Source organism: Dendrobates tinctorius, unplaced genomic scaffold (genome assembly GCF_039654945.1).
Source record: "Dendrobates tinctorius isolate UK_male_01 unplaced genomic scaffold, ASM3965494v1 ptg000107l, whole genome shotgun sequence".
Taxonomy (NCBI): domain Eukaryota; kingdom Metazoa; phylum Chordata; class Amphibia; order Anura; family Dendrobatidae; genus Dendrobates; species Dendrobates tinctorius.
The window spans coordinates 4,167,510-4,186,105 of NW_027361775.1; the positions used below are offsets into that span (position 1 = coordinate 4,167,510).

General features: G+C 44.8%; 1 long non-coding RNA gene across 1 annotated transcript; it reads left to right on the forward strand.

Moving 5' to 3' along the window:
* Positions 1-533: 533 nt before the first annotated feature.
* On the forward strand, positions 534-18,480 carry LOC141100764 (uncharacterized). The gene is made up of 3 exons (XR_012234763.1): positions 534-619; positions 16,501-16,679; positions 17,239-18,480. It is a non-coding gene; the product is annotated as an uncharacterized lncRNA (long non-coding RNA).
* Positions 18,481-18,596: the final 116 nt, after the last annotated feature.

Consider the following 18,596-nt stretch of genomic DNA (forward strand, 5'->3'; position numbering starts at 1 on the left):
AAGCCTATTCCTATCTATTTGGGATTACATAGCGCTATTTCTCTCCCACAATTCTGCACAGCACAAATACTATTGATCTCAGCTTCTTTTGGCTCTCTCTATATAGTTCTCCTTGAATATATTGTCTTTGTATGAATTATCACAATAAAGATATTTAGCATATCACCGGACCTCTGCACTGTGTCTCAATTAACATAATCCCGACACCCAGGGACCATTGTCTGCTCACTCCCACCCTGTTCAATGTATTTCTATTGACCAGGCTATGGTCATTTATATGTTAATTTCTCTCTTGAATTCTGCTCTCCAATCTCCCTACCAACAATGTATAGCATCCCCACACATAACCGCTATCATTAGCATGTGTTTCTCCGCATTTTGAGCTGGTATTATGTCTTTATTCTGGTGGAAAGCAAGCTCTGTATACTGTGGAACTCAGGGCCATATTCTTCCTGTTAGTCACTTCCTGTTTACTGGAGCTTACAGCTCCCATTGGCCGCCCACCACTAAGTATCCCTCCCCCTCCCCTTTTTAAACCTGCATGTCTGCATGCAGGATCAGATGGCCGGTGGACACCGCATCTGGAGGCACGTTTGCCCCTCTCCTATATACTGACAAGGTAAATACTTAGCACTGATTTGTACCTATTCACAGGGGAGGTGATACTATTTATGCACAAATTGCAATAATGCTCCCACTCGCTATATCCTCCACAGCTCATTACCTTAGAGAGATTATTCTCCTCAGTAAGTACCTTTTTTTTCTCCTGCTACATGATTCACAACTACTATCATACGCTCCATTTCACCACATCTTGTTTTTTAGATGATTAAAGCACCATCGTCCTTTCTGATAGATGCCTATAAGCTCTACACAATCTATATACCGCATGGTATGTTTCACATTCTTATGGATTGCTGCTATATATTTTCTATGGCTCCTTCTAAACTATTTGGCGTGATATGGGCAGTGTGGGATACCAGGTGTTATCTGCGACCAATTTATCCTATTTTTGTATGACCAATTTTTTTCTATTGTATGTATATACTTCTGTTTTCCTTTGTTTTTGTTTTTTTCCTTTGTTATCTTTTCTGTTGTATATGACATTTTGTTTTGTAATTATATTTACCCTTGTAGTAACTGAAGAAGGTCACATTGACCGAAACGTCATTTTTCGTGTACTACAATAAACTGCCTTGCGAATATCTTTAAGTTGAGTGCTAGGTTTATATTTGTTGCTTTAACGGTTTGGGAACCTAACCTTAGCACCATCTCGAGTTGTGCTCACGGTGTTCTTTCTATCAAACAAAACAAAGTCCCGGCCCCTCTCCAAGGCATAGACTAAGTCCCGTGGTATTCCGCCCCCTTCGCACTCACCACCTTTGGTCCCCTCTAACATTACTATGTGTACGGCATAGTTCGCCGTGACCCCGTGTGCAGCATCGCGGTACACACCTGTGGCCCATCATTATCCAGAAAATACATGCCGCACTCCTCAAAGGGCATACACACACACTGCGGTTCCCCAGACATACCCGCTGAGGCAACCAGTGCTGCCATTTCCTCTTTTGACACACCGGCCCCTTTCTGGGCCACCCCAGTTTGGGTCGGCGCCCACTTCTGGGACTCCACCCCCTTTTGGGTTACCATCTCAACTTGGGTCACTGCCCCCCTCTGGGACTCCACCCACTTTTGGGCTACCACCCCGATTTGGGCCACTGCCCCCTTTCGGAATTTCCCCATGTCCGTTATATCGGTCTTCTCAGATCACAGTTCACACCACACAGTTTATGTCTCTTACGATACCACACAAGTCCTTGTTGGCACCACCACAGCTCCTGCTGTCACCAATCTTCGACACCACCGGCTGCCATTCACACACAGCTGCTGGTGTCACCTTCATAACCCCGCCGAGTTACCAGAAGCCACTTGTCCCCTTCGTAACCCCGCCGAGTTACAGGAAGCTGCTTGTCAACTTCTTGACTCCCACTGAGCCACTGCAGGCTGAGTTGAGAAAAGAAAAAAAAAACACACCACACAAAACTCATGTGTCCTGTCTGTGTGCTTTTCAGGATGTTCCATCTCTGTCTGAGACCGTCCAACACACAGGGCGCACCGGGTGCTATTCAGGGAGCCAACCCTCCTCCCAGGGTTTCCCAACACACCAGCCTCACCAGGTCCAGGGGTTCAGCTGGTTCTCTTCAGGACATCCGTCTCCTCCTGAGACTGCCCAACACTCACACCTCACCAGGTCCAAGGTCATACCACGTGCTCCATGGATCTGATTCTTCTCCCAGAACCTCCCAACACTGACCCTTCAGGACCTTGCTCACTGAACCCTCCAGGTACACAGTCTTTCCCACTGACCCAGGTCAGTACAACATGAACACCTGTCCGTTACCTGTGTCGGCCACACAAGTCCTCGAGTACCTCATATCCGCAGAGGCACCCTATCACAATTCACAGTCTCTTTATCACTGACCCCGGTCAGTACAACATGGCTTTCACGGCCGTCATCTGCTGGCCTCGCAGGTTCTCGGACCCCTCTACCGCAGAGGTATCCTATAAGTCTTTTCCACTGACCTGCTGCTAGTATATCACACGGCTTTCACGACCGTTAGCCCTCCTGGCTCAGCGTTGCCAGCACTGCACCATGTGCTTTGGAAACCATTGCCCTTAGCAACCGAATTTTGCAGTCCTCTTCCGTTGCTCCTAGCAACAAGGCTACAACACTGCCCATAGCATTCTCCACCAATGGTAAGGTAGCACTGTTATTCAAGTAGGGAATACTCGCTTAGCCGCCACAAAACCAGATCCAGCACAGGTTTTCCATAAACAATCATAGTCCATGCGGTTTATTTAGCATCATAAACCCACAGCAGCAACATCAACTTCATAACATCAGCATAGCGTCCATGACAGAGTTCAGCTCTGTAATCCCTGTGGTCACACAGGATATGCATACACAGGCTCTTCAGCCTCAGTTATCTCACCCACGTCAGGGTTTCCTCATAGTTCCTGAATATTACACAAGGGTCTAGAATCAAATCATAAGAACATACCCCTAAAAATGATACTTTATTAAGTTAAAAATAACCAAGAAAAAAACTTAGTTAGGCACCAAAAACAAAACGTGACAAAAATCAAAACCAAAAGTGTTCAAACAAAACCCCAATAAGGGAACAACTAGGAATCCCTATTAGATATCCTGAGCTCACAACTGCCTGGCCGCGGAGGTTGGCACCCTAGGGGGGACGTTATGGCGCCCCCGCTCAATGATGACTGTCCCTAGGGACCCTGATACACCCTGCAGCCACTAGGGTTGCCCTCTACCCAATCGTAAAGGGACCCCTAATTCTAGACAATAAACTACTGCTCTAAGAAGGGCCCTGTATCCCTTATAGTTAAAAACAATAGAACACATTCAATCCACATTAACAGGTGGCTTCAGGGTAAAGTTGTGAAGGAAGTATTTCTATTTTCACACATGAACTGTTATTGATCTTGTGGTCATCAGATAATTTCTCAAAAAATACCACAATCACTAGACTCTAACTAGTACCACCTAGAGATAAACACTCTCTTTTAATGCCCAATGGCTGCCATATTATCATGTCAGCGGTGTACATAGGGTTATATCCGCAGTTGTCAACTCTATTGTCAGTATAATTGCTGTTCATAAACAGTTTGATGCCCAATAGCTTCAACCCTGGTTTGGATAAACACTTTCACTTCACAAATGCCAGCAATGCCCAATTGTCTTTAAATAGCTCACATATAGATTCATGCTGTCATAAACACAGCCAACATAGATTTGCAGCCGAGATATTCCACTGTGTTAGCAATACATTTACTGTCATAAGCGGCTTAATGCCCATTAGCTTTCATTCATGGCTCAGATAGATACTTTCACTTTCCAGCTCATTGCCAGCATATTTATATAAAACACAGAGTTGCAACAGCGATACTCATCTGTGTAGCCCACCACCCGTCATGGGTTAATTCACGCCTCTACGCGTTTCGCCCTTTATGGCTCATCAGGAGGCCAGATGCTCAGATGCCATGTGTCCAAGAACAGGTGCAATAATGTCATGTTTCCTCATAGTTCCTTCATCATGCTGCAGACGTCTATTCCCTCCAGGGAATCATCAGGCATGTTCAGCCATTCAACACAGCGTTCCTTGCTGTCAGGAAGACAGCCCCCATCTCTCCCAGACGGGGTCTTCCAAAACGGACCAACCAGGTCCCTGCATTCATCTCATGTGATCTACCCTGGCCACCTTATATGGTCCATAGCCACGCCCACTTGGTCACATGGCTATGACCTCATCACAGGTCCTACAAGCATTCATACATTCTTTAGTATGACGTTCTAGACACACCCCTGGGTGGATTTGTAGGTAACTGATCCCTGACACATTGAAACAGCACCTCAGCCGTATCACTGCTTATCCACACACACATATGTCTCCATCTCAAGGCCACCCACCTTGAAATACATAACGGTCATTCAGTATCCGACACCTATCAGGACACTGGAAATGCTTATACTCTCATCCTGGGACATCCACACAGCGCCCCCTAGCGGACACAGTGGTCACTACACCACAATATATATACACCGTATATATGAATACAGTATATGTGTATATACATATATATATATTTATATATAAAGAAAAAAGTTGAAAAAGCAGCACAAAAAAGCAAAAAATCCAGGTTCAAGCTTTCCAGGTACATACCAAACCTCTAAATAGTCCTTCAAAAAAAGAAAGCAGCACACCATATAGCATTGCTTGAAAAAGGTTCACACTCACTGAACCGAAACGTTGCTGCTTGGGCACATAGTCTCATGGGCTATTAAAATAGCACTTTATTGAAACCTATATGGTGTGCTGCTTTCTTTTTTTGAAGGACTATATATATATACATTGTAAGGTAGCGCTGTGACTCGGGTAGGGGACACTCGCTTGGCAGCCAATAAATCACATCCGGCACGGGATTTCCATGAAACAATAACAATCCATGCGGTTTATTAGGCATCATAAGCCAGGAACAACAACAGAAAGTTCATATAAACAGCATAGCGTCCATGACAGAGCTTCACTCTGTTTATCCTGTAGTCATACAGGTTGTGCAATGTCCAGCACACAGGCTCTCGAGCCTCACAGTTATATCCTCTCTCAGGGTTACCTTCTCATAGCTGCTTCTCAGTGCAGAAGATCATTCCCTCTCCCTGGGGAACTGTCAGACACGTGCAGCCATTATGCACACAGGCACTCAGGAAGGCTTACACATCTTCCGGCGAGACCTTCCAAATGGACCGACCGGGTCCCAGCATTCACTCCATGTGACCTACCCTGGCCACCTTATATGGCCCATAGCAACGCCCACCAGGTCACATGGCTATGACCTCATCACAGGTCCTTCCACCACTAATACACACTTTACAATAGCGTTCTTAAACACACCCCCCGGGTGGGTTTGTAGGTAACTGGTTCTGCCCGTCTCACCAGCTACCTGGAGACTTCCCCCTGACACATTGGAATGCAAGATCAGCTCAGCTGATCAGCACATAAGCAAGCCTCCATCCCAAAGCCACCCACCTTGAGATACATAACAATCCTTTAGCACCCTGCTCCTGTTACCACTCTGGACAAGGCTATCCGTTCATCCTGGGACTCCCACACAACGCACCCTAGCAGACACAGTGGTCACTACACCACTATATATATATATATATATATACAGTATATATATATATATATATATATATATATACAGTGGGGAAAAAAAGTATTTAGTCAGTCAGCAATAGTGCAAGTTCCACCACTTAAATAGATGAGAGGCGTCTGTAATTTACATCATAGGTAGACCTCAACTATGGGAGACAAACTGAGAAAAAAAAAATCCAGAAAATCACATTGTCTGGTTTTTTTTTCATTTTATTTGCATATTATGGTGGAAAATAAGCATTTGGTCAGAAACAAAATTTCATCTCAATACTTTGTGATATATCCTTTGTTGGCAATGACAGAGGTCAAACGTTTTCTGTAAGTCTTCACAAAGTTGCCACACACTGTTGTTGGTATGTTGGCCCATTCCTCCATGCAGATCTCCTCTAGAGCAGTGATGTTTTTGGCTTTTCGCTTGGCAACACGGACTTTCAACTCCCTCCAAAGGTTTTCTATAGGGTTGAGATCTGGAGACTGGCTAGGCCACTCCAGGACCTTGAAATGCTTCTTACGAAGCCACTCCTTCGTTGCCCTGGCGGTGTGCTTTGGATCATTGTCATGTTGAAAGACCCAGCCACGTTTCATCTTCAATGCCCTTGCTGATGGAAGGAGGTTTGCACTCAAAATCTTACGATACATGGCCCCATTCATTCTTTCATGTACCCGGATCAGTCGTCCTGGCCCCTTTGCAGAGAAACAGCCCCAAAGCATGATGTTTCCACCACCATGCTTTACAGTAGGTATGGTGTTTGATGGATGCAACTCAGTATTCTTTTTCCTCCAAACACGACAAGTTGTGTTTCTACCAAACAGTTCCAGTTTGGTTTCATCAGACCATAGGACATTCTCCCAAAACTCCTCTGGATCATCCAAATGCTCTCTAGCAAACTTCCTGACGGGCCCGGACATGTACAGGCTTAAGCAGTGGGACACGTCTGGCACTGCAGGATCTGAGTCCATGGTGGCGTAGTGTGATACTTATGGTAGGCCTTGTTACATTGGTCCCAGCTCTCTGCAGTTCATTCACTAGGTCCCCCCCGCGTGGTTTTGGGATTTTTGCTCACCGTTCTTGTGATCATTCTGACCCCACGGGGTGGGATTTTGCGAGGAGCACCAGATCGAGGGAGATTATCAGTGGTCTTGTATGTCTTCCATTTTCTAATTATTGCTCCCACAGTTGATTTCTTCACTCAAAGCTGGTTGGCTATTGCAGATTCAGTCTTCCCAGCCTGGTGCAGGGCTACAATTTTGTTTCTGGTGTCCTTTGACAGCTCTTTGGTCTTCACCATAGTGGAGTTTGGAGTCAGACTGTTTGAGGGTGTGCACAGGTGTCTTTTTAAATTGATAACAAGTTTAAACAGGTGCCATTACTACAGGTAATGAGTGGAGGAAAGAGGAGACTCTTAAAGAAGAAGTTACAGGTCTGTGAGAGCCAGAAATCTTGATTGCTTGTTTCTGACCAAATACTTATTTTCCACCATAATATGCAAATAAAATGAAAAAAAAGCAGACAATGTGATTTTCTGGATTTTTTTTTCTGTTTGTCTCCCATAGTTGAGGTCTACCTATGATGTAAATTACAGTCGCCTCTCATATTTTTAAGTGGTGGAACTTGCACTATTGCTGACTGACTAAATACTTTTTTTCCCCACTGTATAAATCCAAAAATGTAGACCAGCTCACTCCTGTGAACCACCTGGAACCTCAGCTGACCTGGTTAACTCCATTGTGCCCGGATCTGGATGTAGGAGTCCATCCATACAAATGTGAACAACGACAAAGCAAAGTCCAGCAATAACGTGAGCAATCCAGTATGCTGTTAAAAAAATTTTTCTTTTTATTCATAAATCCATTAAAATGCAATGGTCCAAGCAGTTCAAAACAGCAATAATGCAGGAAAGTCGTACAGATAGTCCTATCTGCACGACTTTCCTGCGTTATTGCTGTTTTGAACTGCTTGGACCATTGCATTTTAATGGATTTATGAATAAAAAGAAAAAAATTTTTAACAGCATCCTGGATTGCTCACGTTATTGCTGGACTTTGCTTTGTCATTGTTCACACATATATATATATATACTGCTCAAAAAATAAGGGGAATGCTATTCCATTTGCAACAGACTGTTTGTGTTCCCTTTATTTCTGAGCAGTATATATATATATGTATATACACACAATTTGTTTTCTCTATTATAGCAACAACACATGCTAATTCCTCATTTTTCTCACCTATGGACTTATTTGTTATCACCTGCTGTGGGATAATGTGGAAGCAAGCTCTATGCGTGAAATTTGTTGTTACTAGTGATGATCAAATACAGGGCCGGACTGGGACAAAAAAGCAGCCCTGCCACACAAATCCCACCAGCCCACATACTATAACACTCCCCCCACACCGTATCAGTGGATTTTGCTATATTTTGTCATGCCCTTCAACACGCCTCTTAAAGGTGCTATTTGAAGTGCCATGTGTGAAAGCCGCTGCAGTGCTTGTGATCGACCTCTTCTTTAGCGCACCGATTCTCGGGATCATGGGGGTCTCAGCAGTCGGACCCCAGAGACTACATAGGTCTCATGATAGGGGATTACTTGGCATAATCCATTTAAATGGGTTTTCCAATATATACACCATATTTTTCGGAATATAAGATGCACCTAGGTTTTAGAGGAGGAAATTAGGGGAAAAAACTGAAGCAAAAAAGATGTTAAATTCTGTACTTAATATCCCCTATCATGGTAAATATGGTCCCTTCATCCCCATCCTGATACACATGGCCCCCCCTCATCCCTATCCTTGTATGCATGGCTCCCTCATCCCTATCCTGGTATGCATGACCCTCATCCCCATCATGGTATGCATGCCTCCTCATCCCTGGCCTGATATGCATGTCTTCGTCATCCCTATCCTGGCAGGAATGATCACCCTCATCCCTATACTGATATGCAGGGTCCCCATCTCGCCCTAGTATGCATGGTCCCATCCCTATCCTGGTAAGCAGGGCCCCATCCCTATACTGGTATGCAGGGCATCATTCTCATCCTAGTACACATTTCTCCTCTTCCATATCCTGGTAGGAATGGTCCACCTCATCCTTTTCCTGGCAGGAATGATCGCCCTCATCCCTATATTGGTATGCAGGGTCTCCATCTCATCCAAGTATGCATGGCCCCATCCCTATCCAGATATGCAGGGCTCCATCCTTTACCTGTTATGATTGACCCCATCCCAGTCCTGGTATGCATGGCCCAATCCTTATCCTGGTATGCCAGGGATGAGGAGGCATGCACACCATGATCAGGATGAGGGCCATGCATACCAGGACTTGGATGGGGTCATGCATACCAGGATAAGGAAAGGATCATATCAGGATAAGGATGGGGCCATGCATACCGAGATGGGGGTGGGGGCCAATCATACCAGAATAAGGATGGGACCAATCATACCAGGACCAGGATGGGGCCAATCATACCGGGTTGCTATAAAGAAATGAATATTCATTGACCTCCAAGCCCATGGGGGTGGAATGCAGTGAAAATTCATTTCTCTTTAGCAGCAGGCACAGGAGTTAACTGCAGCAGCCGGCTCCTGCCTCTGTAACCCACTGCTCTGCCAATGCCGCTCCCCCACCTCCCCACCATAGCCGGTTCATCTGGAATATAAGACGCACCCCCTCAACATTTTGGGAGGAAAAAAAGTGCGTCATAGTCTGAAAAATACGGTATTTTTTATTTTCCCATAGTATTCCTGAAATAATAAACCAATATTAACCCTCCCAAAGACCAATGTCACCTCCCCAACAACAGGAAAGGAGTGGTACTGTGCAGTGTATATATACAGGACAGGAAAAGTGGTACTGAGCAGCAGGGCTGCCACTAGGAATTTTGGGGCCCCATACTGTCAAAATTTTTGGGCATCCTTGAGATTCCGCCCAGACACTACCCCAGCTCCGCCTACACCCTTCAAACCTTCCACAGTCTCACGGCTCACTCTTGGAAAAACTCAGCTTCTCCACCACATCCTCATCAATCAGATATTAACAGTTCCCATCAAACACCAGATCACATACATAGCCAGCAGCTTTTGTTCTGGCCAAAAGATTTTTTAAGCCGCCACCACGAAACGGTAGACTCTTCTGGCCAGACCCTACTCTATTCTAACTTATTAAATATTAATATATTTTTATGTATTTTCTTTAAGGGAATGAGTCACATACATTTTTTAAAAATGACCATTAATACAACATCCAAGGGACAAATACTGTCACACCATGACCAGACCAAATAATGCCACCACATAGTGACCTATAATACCACATTCAAGGGACAAATGCCATCACACCATGACCAGACCACATAGTGCTCAAATAATACAGTACCACATTCAAGGAACAAATATCACCACACTATGACCAGACCACATAGTACCACATAGTGACTGAATACTACAATACTGATCATTAATAAAAAAAAACCACAATACTAAGTGACATTATACACAGAAATTCTGTATTTACTGTCAGTGATCACCAGTGACATTATATACAGAAGCTCTGTACATAGTATATGGTGTCAGTTTACAGGTACAGTGTACAGTGATCACTTGAGACATTATACACAGGACCTCTATATATAGTGTACAGGTAATACAGTGATCACCAGTAACATTATACACAGGACCTCTGTATACAGTGTCAGTGTACAGATATTATAGTGATCACTGGTGACATTATACACAGGAGCTCTGTACACAGTCTACAGTGTATAGCGTTAGTGTACAGGTAACACACTGACTCATCAGTGACGTCTCTAGTTGAAGTCCTTCATCTTTGCTTTTCTTTTTCATGCAGCGCAGACCGCCATCACCTCTTCCAGCCAGGACTCATCTCTGCATAAAATAACACATAGTTACCTAGAGCACGGCTTCCATAGCACATTCCCCACTTTTTTCCTTTCTTCTACACTACACATCTGAATACAGATATGCACCCACCATTAATACATAATTGGTTATTATGCAACCTACCATTCCAAATATAAATTATAATATACCACTGAGCCCTTTCTAGCTATACATAGCCACTTTCCCCACCTAATAAATACAGTGGGGAAAAAAAATATTTTGTCAGTCAGCAATAGTGCAAGTTCCACCACTTAAAAAGATGAGAGGCGTCTGTAATTTACATCATAGGTAGACCTCAACTATGGGAGACAAACTGAGAAAAAAAAATCCAGAAAATCACATTGTCTGTTTTTTTTTCATTTTAGGGTGGTTTCACATTAGCGCTTTTTAAGCGCACGCACGGCCGGGGGTAGCTCCGCCCCCGAGCCGGCTCTCTGCCCGGCGTGCCCGCCCCTTGCTTGTAGCGCCGCCTCCTAGCGCACAGCGGCGCCTGCGATCGGCGCACCCTATCTTTAGCATAGGGTGCGTAGATCGTGCGCAGGCCGTGCGCTAGTTGCGCGTTGACCTGCGCTGCGCACTTTTGACGGTGCGCCGTGCGCGCCAAAATCCTTAAAGTTTGATTTTGGCGCGCACGGCGCACCTTCAAAAGTGCGCAGCGCAGGTCAAAGCGCAACTAGCGCACGGCCTGCGCACGATCTGCGCACCCTATGACAAAGATAGGGTGCGCCGATCGCAGGCGCCGCTGTGCAATAGGAGGCGGAGCTACAAGCAAGGGGCGGGCACGCCGGGCAGAGAGCCGGCTCGGGGGCGGAGCTACCCCCGGCCGTGCGTGCGCTTAAAAAGCGCTAATGTGAAACCACCCTTATTTGCATATTATGGTGGAAAATAAGTATTTGGTCAGAAACAAGCAATCAAGATTTCTGGCTCTCACAGACCTGTAACTTCATCTTTAAGAGTCTCCTCTTTCCTCCACTCATTACCTGTAGTAATGGCACCTGTTTAAACTTGTTATCAGTATAAAAAGACACCTGTGCACACCCTCAAACAGTCTGACTCCAAACTCCACTATGGTGAAGACCAAATAGCTGTCAAAGGACACCAGAAACAAAATTGTAGCCCTGCATCAGGCTGGGAAGACAGAATCTGCAATAGCCAACCAGCTTGGAGTGAAGAAATCAACTGTGGGAGCAATAATTAGAAAATGGAAGACATACAAGACCACTGATAATCTCCCTCGATCTGGTGCTCCACGCAAAATCCCACCCCGTGGGGTCAGAATGATCACAAGAACGGTGAGCAAAAATCCCAGAACCACGTGGGGGGACCTAGTGAATGAACTGCAGAGAGCTGGGACCAATGTATCAAGGCCTACCATAAGTAACACACTACGCCACCATGGACTCAGATCCTGCAGTGCCAGACGTGTCCCACTGCTTAAGCCTGTACATGTTTGAGCCCGTCTGAAGTTTGCTAGAGAGCATTTGGATGATCCAGAGGAGTTTTGGGAGAATGTCCTATGGTCTGATGAAACCAAACTGGTACTGTTTGGTAGAAACACAACTTGTCGTGTTTGGAGGAAAAAGAATACTGAGTTGCATCCATCAAACACCATACCTACTGTAAAGCATGGTGGTGGAAACATCATGCTTTGGGGCTGTTTCTCTGCAAAGGGGCCAGGACGACTGATCCGGGTACATGAAAGAATGAATGGGACCATGTATCATGAGATTTTGAGTGCAAACCTCCTTCCATCAGCAAGGGCATTGAAGATGAAACGTGGCTGGGTCTTTCAACATGACAATGATCCAAAGCACACCACCAGGGCAACGAAGGAGTGGCTTCGTAAGAAGCATTTCAAGGTCCTGGAGTGGCCTAGCCAGTCTCCAGATCTCAACCCTATAGAAAACCTTTGGAGGGAGTTGAAAGTCCGTGTTGCCAAGCGAAAAGCCAAAAACATCACTGCTCTAGAGGAGATCTGCATGGAGGAATGGGCCAACATACCAACAACAGTGTGTGGCAACCTTGTGAAGACTTACAGAAAACGTTTAACCTCTGTCATTGCCAACAAAGGATATATCACAAAGTATTGAGATGAAATTTTGTTTCTGACCAAATACTTATTTTCCACCATAATATGCAAATAAAATGAAAAAAAAACCAGACAATGTGATTTTCTGGATTTTTTTTTCTCAGTTTGTCTCCCATAGTTGAGGTCTACCTATGATGTAAATTACAGACGCCTCTCATCTTTTTAAGTGGTGGAACTTGCACTATTGCTGACTGACTAAATACTTTTTTTCCCCACTGTATATTAATTAATTAGCACCTGTACTCTTTCCCCCAATTCATTACCAGTCACTGCATACTCAACACTCCCCACTATGTACCTCCTGCTCCCCTGACTCATATTTACATGCCCCTTTCACCCCATTTCATTGTCATTCTTCTCTTTCCCACCCTCTCTCTATTCATTATCAACAGCTCTACCCCAACATTCAATACATCATTTACTCCCTCACCTTCAAAATTCATTATTATTTGCTTTCTCCCCAGATCATCATTTGCTCTCCCCACCCTCAATTCAATTGCTGTCCCTCTTGCCTCACTCTAAATTCATCATTTGCAGTCTCCCGTCCCCTCCCCCCACTTCATCATGTGCAGTCCCCTTCCCCCCACTTCATCATGTAAAATCCCCTTTACCTCCACTTCATCATGTACAGTCCCCTTTACCCCATGTCATTCTTTGCAGTTCCTTTTAACACCTTCCCAACATCATCATGTGCAGTTCCCCTTTAATCCCCCACTTCATCATGTGCAGTCCCCCTCCCCTTTTAACCTCCCACTTCATCATGTGCTGTCCCACTTTAACCCCCACATCATCATGTGCAGTCCCCCTTTAACCCCTCTCCCCACATCATCATGTGCAGTCCCCCTTTAACCCCCTACCCACATCATCATGTGCAGTCCCACTTTAACCCCCTCTCCACATCATCTTGTACAGTCCCCTTTACCACCATGTCATCCTTTGTAGTTGCTTTTAACCCCCACAACATGTGCAGTCCCCCTTCAACCCCCACATCATGTGCAGTCCTCCTTTAACCCCTCACTCAACATCATGATGTGTAGTCAACCTTTAACCCCCCCTCCCCACATAATCATGTGCAGTCCCCCTTTATCCCCCCTCCCCACATCATCATGTACAGTCCCCTGTATATACATCATCAGCCCAGGCTCTCCCAACCCCTGTATATACATCATCAGACCTGGCCCCTATATATACATCAGCCCTGGCAGGCCCCCCAACCCCTGTTTATACATCATCAGCCCAGGCAGGCCCCCAGCCTCTGTATATATATCATCAGCCCAGGCCCCTGTATATACATCATCAGCCCAGGCAGGCCTTCCCAGCCCCTATATATACATCATCAGCCCAGGCCCCTGTATATACATCATCAGCCCAGCCCTCCCAGCCCCTGTATTACATAATCAGCTCAGCCCCCCCAGCCCCTGTATATACATCATCAGCCCAGGCAGGCCCCCCAGCCTCTGTATATACATTATCAGCCCAGGCAGGCCCCCCAGCCCCTGTATATATATATATCATCAGCACAGACCCCTATATACATCATCAGCCCAGGCAGGCCCCCCAGCCCCTGTTTATACATCATTAGCCCAGGCAGGCCCCCCATCCCCTGTATTTATATCATCAGCCCAGGCCCCTGTATATACATCATCAGCCAAGGCAGGCCCCCCCAGCCCCTGTTTATACATCATCAGCCCAGGCAGACCCCCAGCCTCTGTATATATATATCATCAGTCCAAGCCCCTCTATATACATCATCAGCCCAGGCAGTCCCCCAGCCCGTGTTTATACATCATTAGCCCAAGCAGGCCCCCCAGCCCCTGTATATATATCATCAGCCCAGGCCCCTGTATAAACATCATAAGCCCAGGCAGGCCCCCAGCCCCTGTATATACATCATCAGCCCAGGCAGGCCCCCAGCCCCTGTATATATATCATCAGCCCAGACCCCTGTATATACATCATCAGCCCAGGCAGGCCTTCCCAGCCCCTATATATACATCATCAGCCCAGGCCCCTGTATATACATCATCAGCCCAGCCCTCCCAGCCCCTGTATATACATCATCAGCTCAGGCAGGCCCCCCCAGCCCCTGTATATACATTATCAGCCCAGGCAGGCCCCCCAGCCCCATATATACATCATCAGCCCAGGAAGGCCCCCCTCCCCCGTATATACATCATCAGCCCAGGCAGCCCCCCAGCCCCTGTATTTACATCATCAGCCCAGGCAGGCCCCCCAAGCCCCAGCACCTGTATTACAGCCTGTGCTGGGGCTGATGTATTTTAATTTAAAGTGTTTCCGGGCTGCTTGGGAGTATCTCAGTCTCTCATTCACCCAACTAGACCTCCCGGCGTCACTGAACACACTGCTGCCGCTACGATTGCATCATTGCACTCAGCTGGGTAGGAGCTCCTCCGGATGCCTGATATGTTAGTGCTGCAGCCATGGACAAGAGAGCAGAGTGCGCTCTCTTTGCCCTCAAAGAGCGTCCAACATGCATCATCACGTCGCACGTTCTTAACCCCTAGCGTGCCCCCCAGACTTGTTGCCACTTGTCACTGACTGATGCGCACACCTGTAAAACCGCCACCGTGCCTGCAGATTTAAAGGGCCGGCGGCAGAAAAAACAGGCTGGTGGCTGCCGCATCAGCTGGCAAGCGGCCAGATGAGTGGGCTGCGCCAGCCAGCAGCCCACAAGGGACAAATACATAGCGGCCAAGTTAGGCAGGTTATCAATCCGGGCCTGATCAAATAGTAAAATATTTTCGGATTCGGGAAAATTGGCATGAATAATTTCTAATATCCGTGTATTCATACTGAATAATGAATCCAATGCAAGTCAATGGGAATGCCAAATATTGTTCGGCTGAACCCAACAAACAGGTCTGGGGGCATGAGAAAAAAGCTGAAATGGACTTGGAAAGAGCTAAAACTAAATGGGAGCAGCATGGAGAAGATGCCTGCTTGCCTTTCAAACTCACATATGGAATCTGGGAATAATGTTGCAGACTATTGCGCCGGTTTTACGGATTTTTAAAAAAAAACTACAAAACCAAGCCAAATTTTTCTTTTAAAAGGGAAAAATGCTCTGGGCCATGCTCTGCGGGCGATAGTTTTTGCTGGACTGGAAGAAGCAAGTCTTAGTCTTTTTGAGAGCACCGTTAAAATTTTTATGCTATTCATTTACTTCCTATTTTGTCATGATTGCTATGGTGAAAGAACCCCTTTAAGTCCTTTTCTTATCCAAATTTATTTTTGCAGGGCAATTGTCCTGCTATTATCCCCATTTAGCTTCCTTCTGCAGCCCCCAAAACCCTGACTATGACCATTTTACAGCAATTTTAAAGCCCTGAATTTCATGTCCCCATTGATTTTCTTCGGCATACCTGAACATCCACGGGTTTCCTCATCTATTCTTGTGATATACTGTGTAATGCTGATGGTTGGAGTGAATTTTCGCTGGCTTGAAATAAAAAAAACAAAATTGTCCTTCTACTGGTGTCAAAATTTAGTTGTTTCAAAATTGACTATTCTCATACTGTATATACTCTAAAATAGGGGTCTCAAAGTCGACTGGGTATATGGGCCGCATATACAGTGAAGGAAATAATTATTTGAGCTCTTGCTGATTTTGTAAGTTTGCCCACTAACAAAGACATGAACAGTCTATAATTTTAAGAGTAGGTTAATTTTAACATTGAGAGATAGAATATCAAAAATAAAATCCAGAAAATCATATTGTATAAATTATATAAATGTCTTCATGTCTTTATATGCAGCTGAACGCTCCGGTTCGAACCGCCGGCGGCAGTACCGTGTATTGATGCAAGAGACTTGTGCGACTTTCTTGCAATGCACTCGCAAGTGTGACCCTAGCCTAATGGAGGAGATTGGACAAGTATCCTCCTTAAACAGGAGGCACATTGGATGCTAAAACTTAATACAATATTCCCTAAAGGTTTGTATAAGAAACCAGATTTATTCTATCTATATTAACATGATTATTGCACACTTCTTTCTTTTTCATACACATATATTCGGAGATTGTATAAAGTCTGTGCCAAAAAACAAACTTATATCCAATTTTAATATGATTATCCCTATGACATTTGTAATGTGGTTCTGTAAATGTCTACATTCACACACCCATGTATATACGATGTGTGCATGATATGTTGGTTTTATGTCTGCAATTTAATTTTAACACCTGTTTGTACCTGATAGGGCTTCCTTCTACAGGTGCTTCTCACAAAATTAGAATATCATCAAAAAGTTAATTTATTTCAGTTCTTGAATACAAAAAGTGAAACTCATATATTATATAGTCATTACAAACAGAATGATCTATTTCAAGTGTTTATTTCTGTTTATGTTGATGATTAATGTTTATTTCTGTTTATTTCTGTTTGTTTATGAAATCCCAAAAGTCATTATCTCAGTAAATTAGAATAATTAACAATAATTAACAGCTGCAAAGTTTTCCTAAGGATTTAAAAAGGTCCCTTATTCTGTTTCAGTAGGCTCCACAATCATGGGGAAGACTGCAGACAGATGTCCAGAAGGCAGTCATTGACAGACTCCACAAGGAGAGTAAGCCACAAAATGTCATTGCTAAAGAAGCTGGCTGTTCAGAGTGCTGTATCCAAGCATATTGGAAAGTTGAGTGAAAGGAAAAAGTGTGGTAGAAAAAGATGCACAAGCAACCGAGAAAACTGCAGCCTTGCAAGGATTGTTAAGAAAAGCCCATTCAAAAATTAGGGAGAGATTCACAACTGCTGCTGGAGTCATTGCTTCAAGAGCCACCACACACAGTCATAACCTGGACATGGGCTACAAGTGTCGCATTCCTTGTGTCAAACCACTCATGACCAATAGACAACGCCAGCATGTCACCTGGGCCAAGGAGAAAAAGAACTGGACCATTGCTCATTGGTCCCAGATGTTGTTCTCAGATGAAAGTAAATTTTGTATTTGTATTTTGAAAAATATTTAGAACTAGCTAAAGAGCCCGGCGTTGCCTGGGTAGTCTGTGTTGGCACGGTAATAAATTGTGTTATTTCCAACTTTACAGAAGGACAATAACACCATAGAAATGATAAGAATAATAGGCCACAGTTACCACAAATGTCTACAAAGAAAACTGTTGCTGATAGCAACCAATCACAGCTCATTTTTCATTTTTTAAACAGCTCTGGGACAGCGTGGCGAGTTTTGAGTGGCAACTTTTGTGTTTCGACTTTTATGTGGTGAGGTTGGTGTATGTGTGGTGAAATGTGTGCTGAGGGTGGTATGTTTTGAAGCACATGGTAGTGTGTGGCGCATTTTGTGTGTGTGTTCATATCCCCGTGTGTGATGAGTATCCCATGTCAGGGCCCCACCTTAGCAACTGTATGGTATATACTCTTTGGCGCCATCGCTCTCATTCTTTACTGTAAGTCCCCCTTGTTCACATCTGGCAGCTGTCAATTTGCCTCCAACACTTTTCCTTTCACTTTTTCCCCATTATGTAGATAGGGACAAAATTGTTTGGTGAATTGGAATGCGCGGGGTTAAAATTTTGCCTCACAACATGGCCTGTGATGCTCTCGGGGTCCAGACATGTGACTGTGCCAAATTTTGCGGCTGTAGCTGTGACGGTGCGGATGCCAATCCCGGACATACATACATACATACACACCCACATTGAGCTTTATATATTAGATTGAGAGTCCTTGGTTGTGGTTGATACCTTTTAATGGCTAACTGAAAAGATGGTAACAAATTGCAAGCTTTCGAGACTACTCAGGTCTCTTCATCAGGCTGGACTAATACAACGTCTGAAGAATCACATATTTATGCATTCTTCAGACGTTGTAGTAGTCTTTTCCTGATTAAG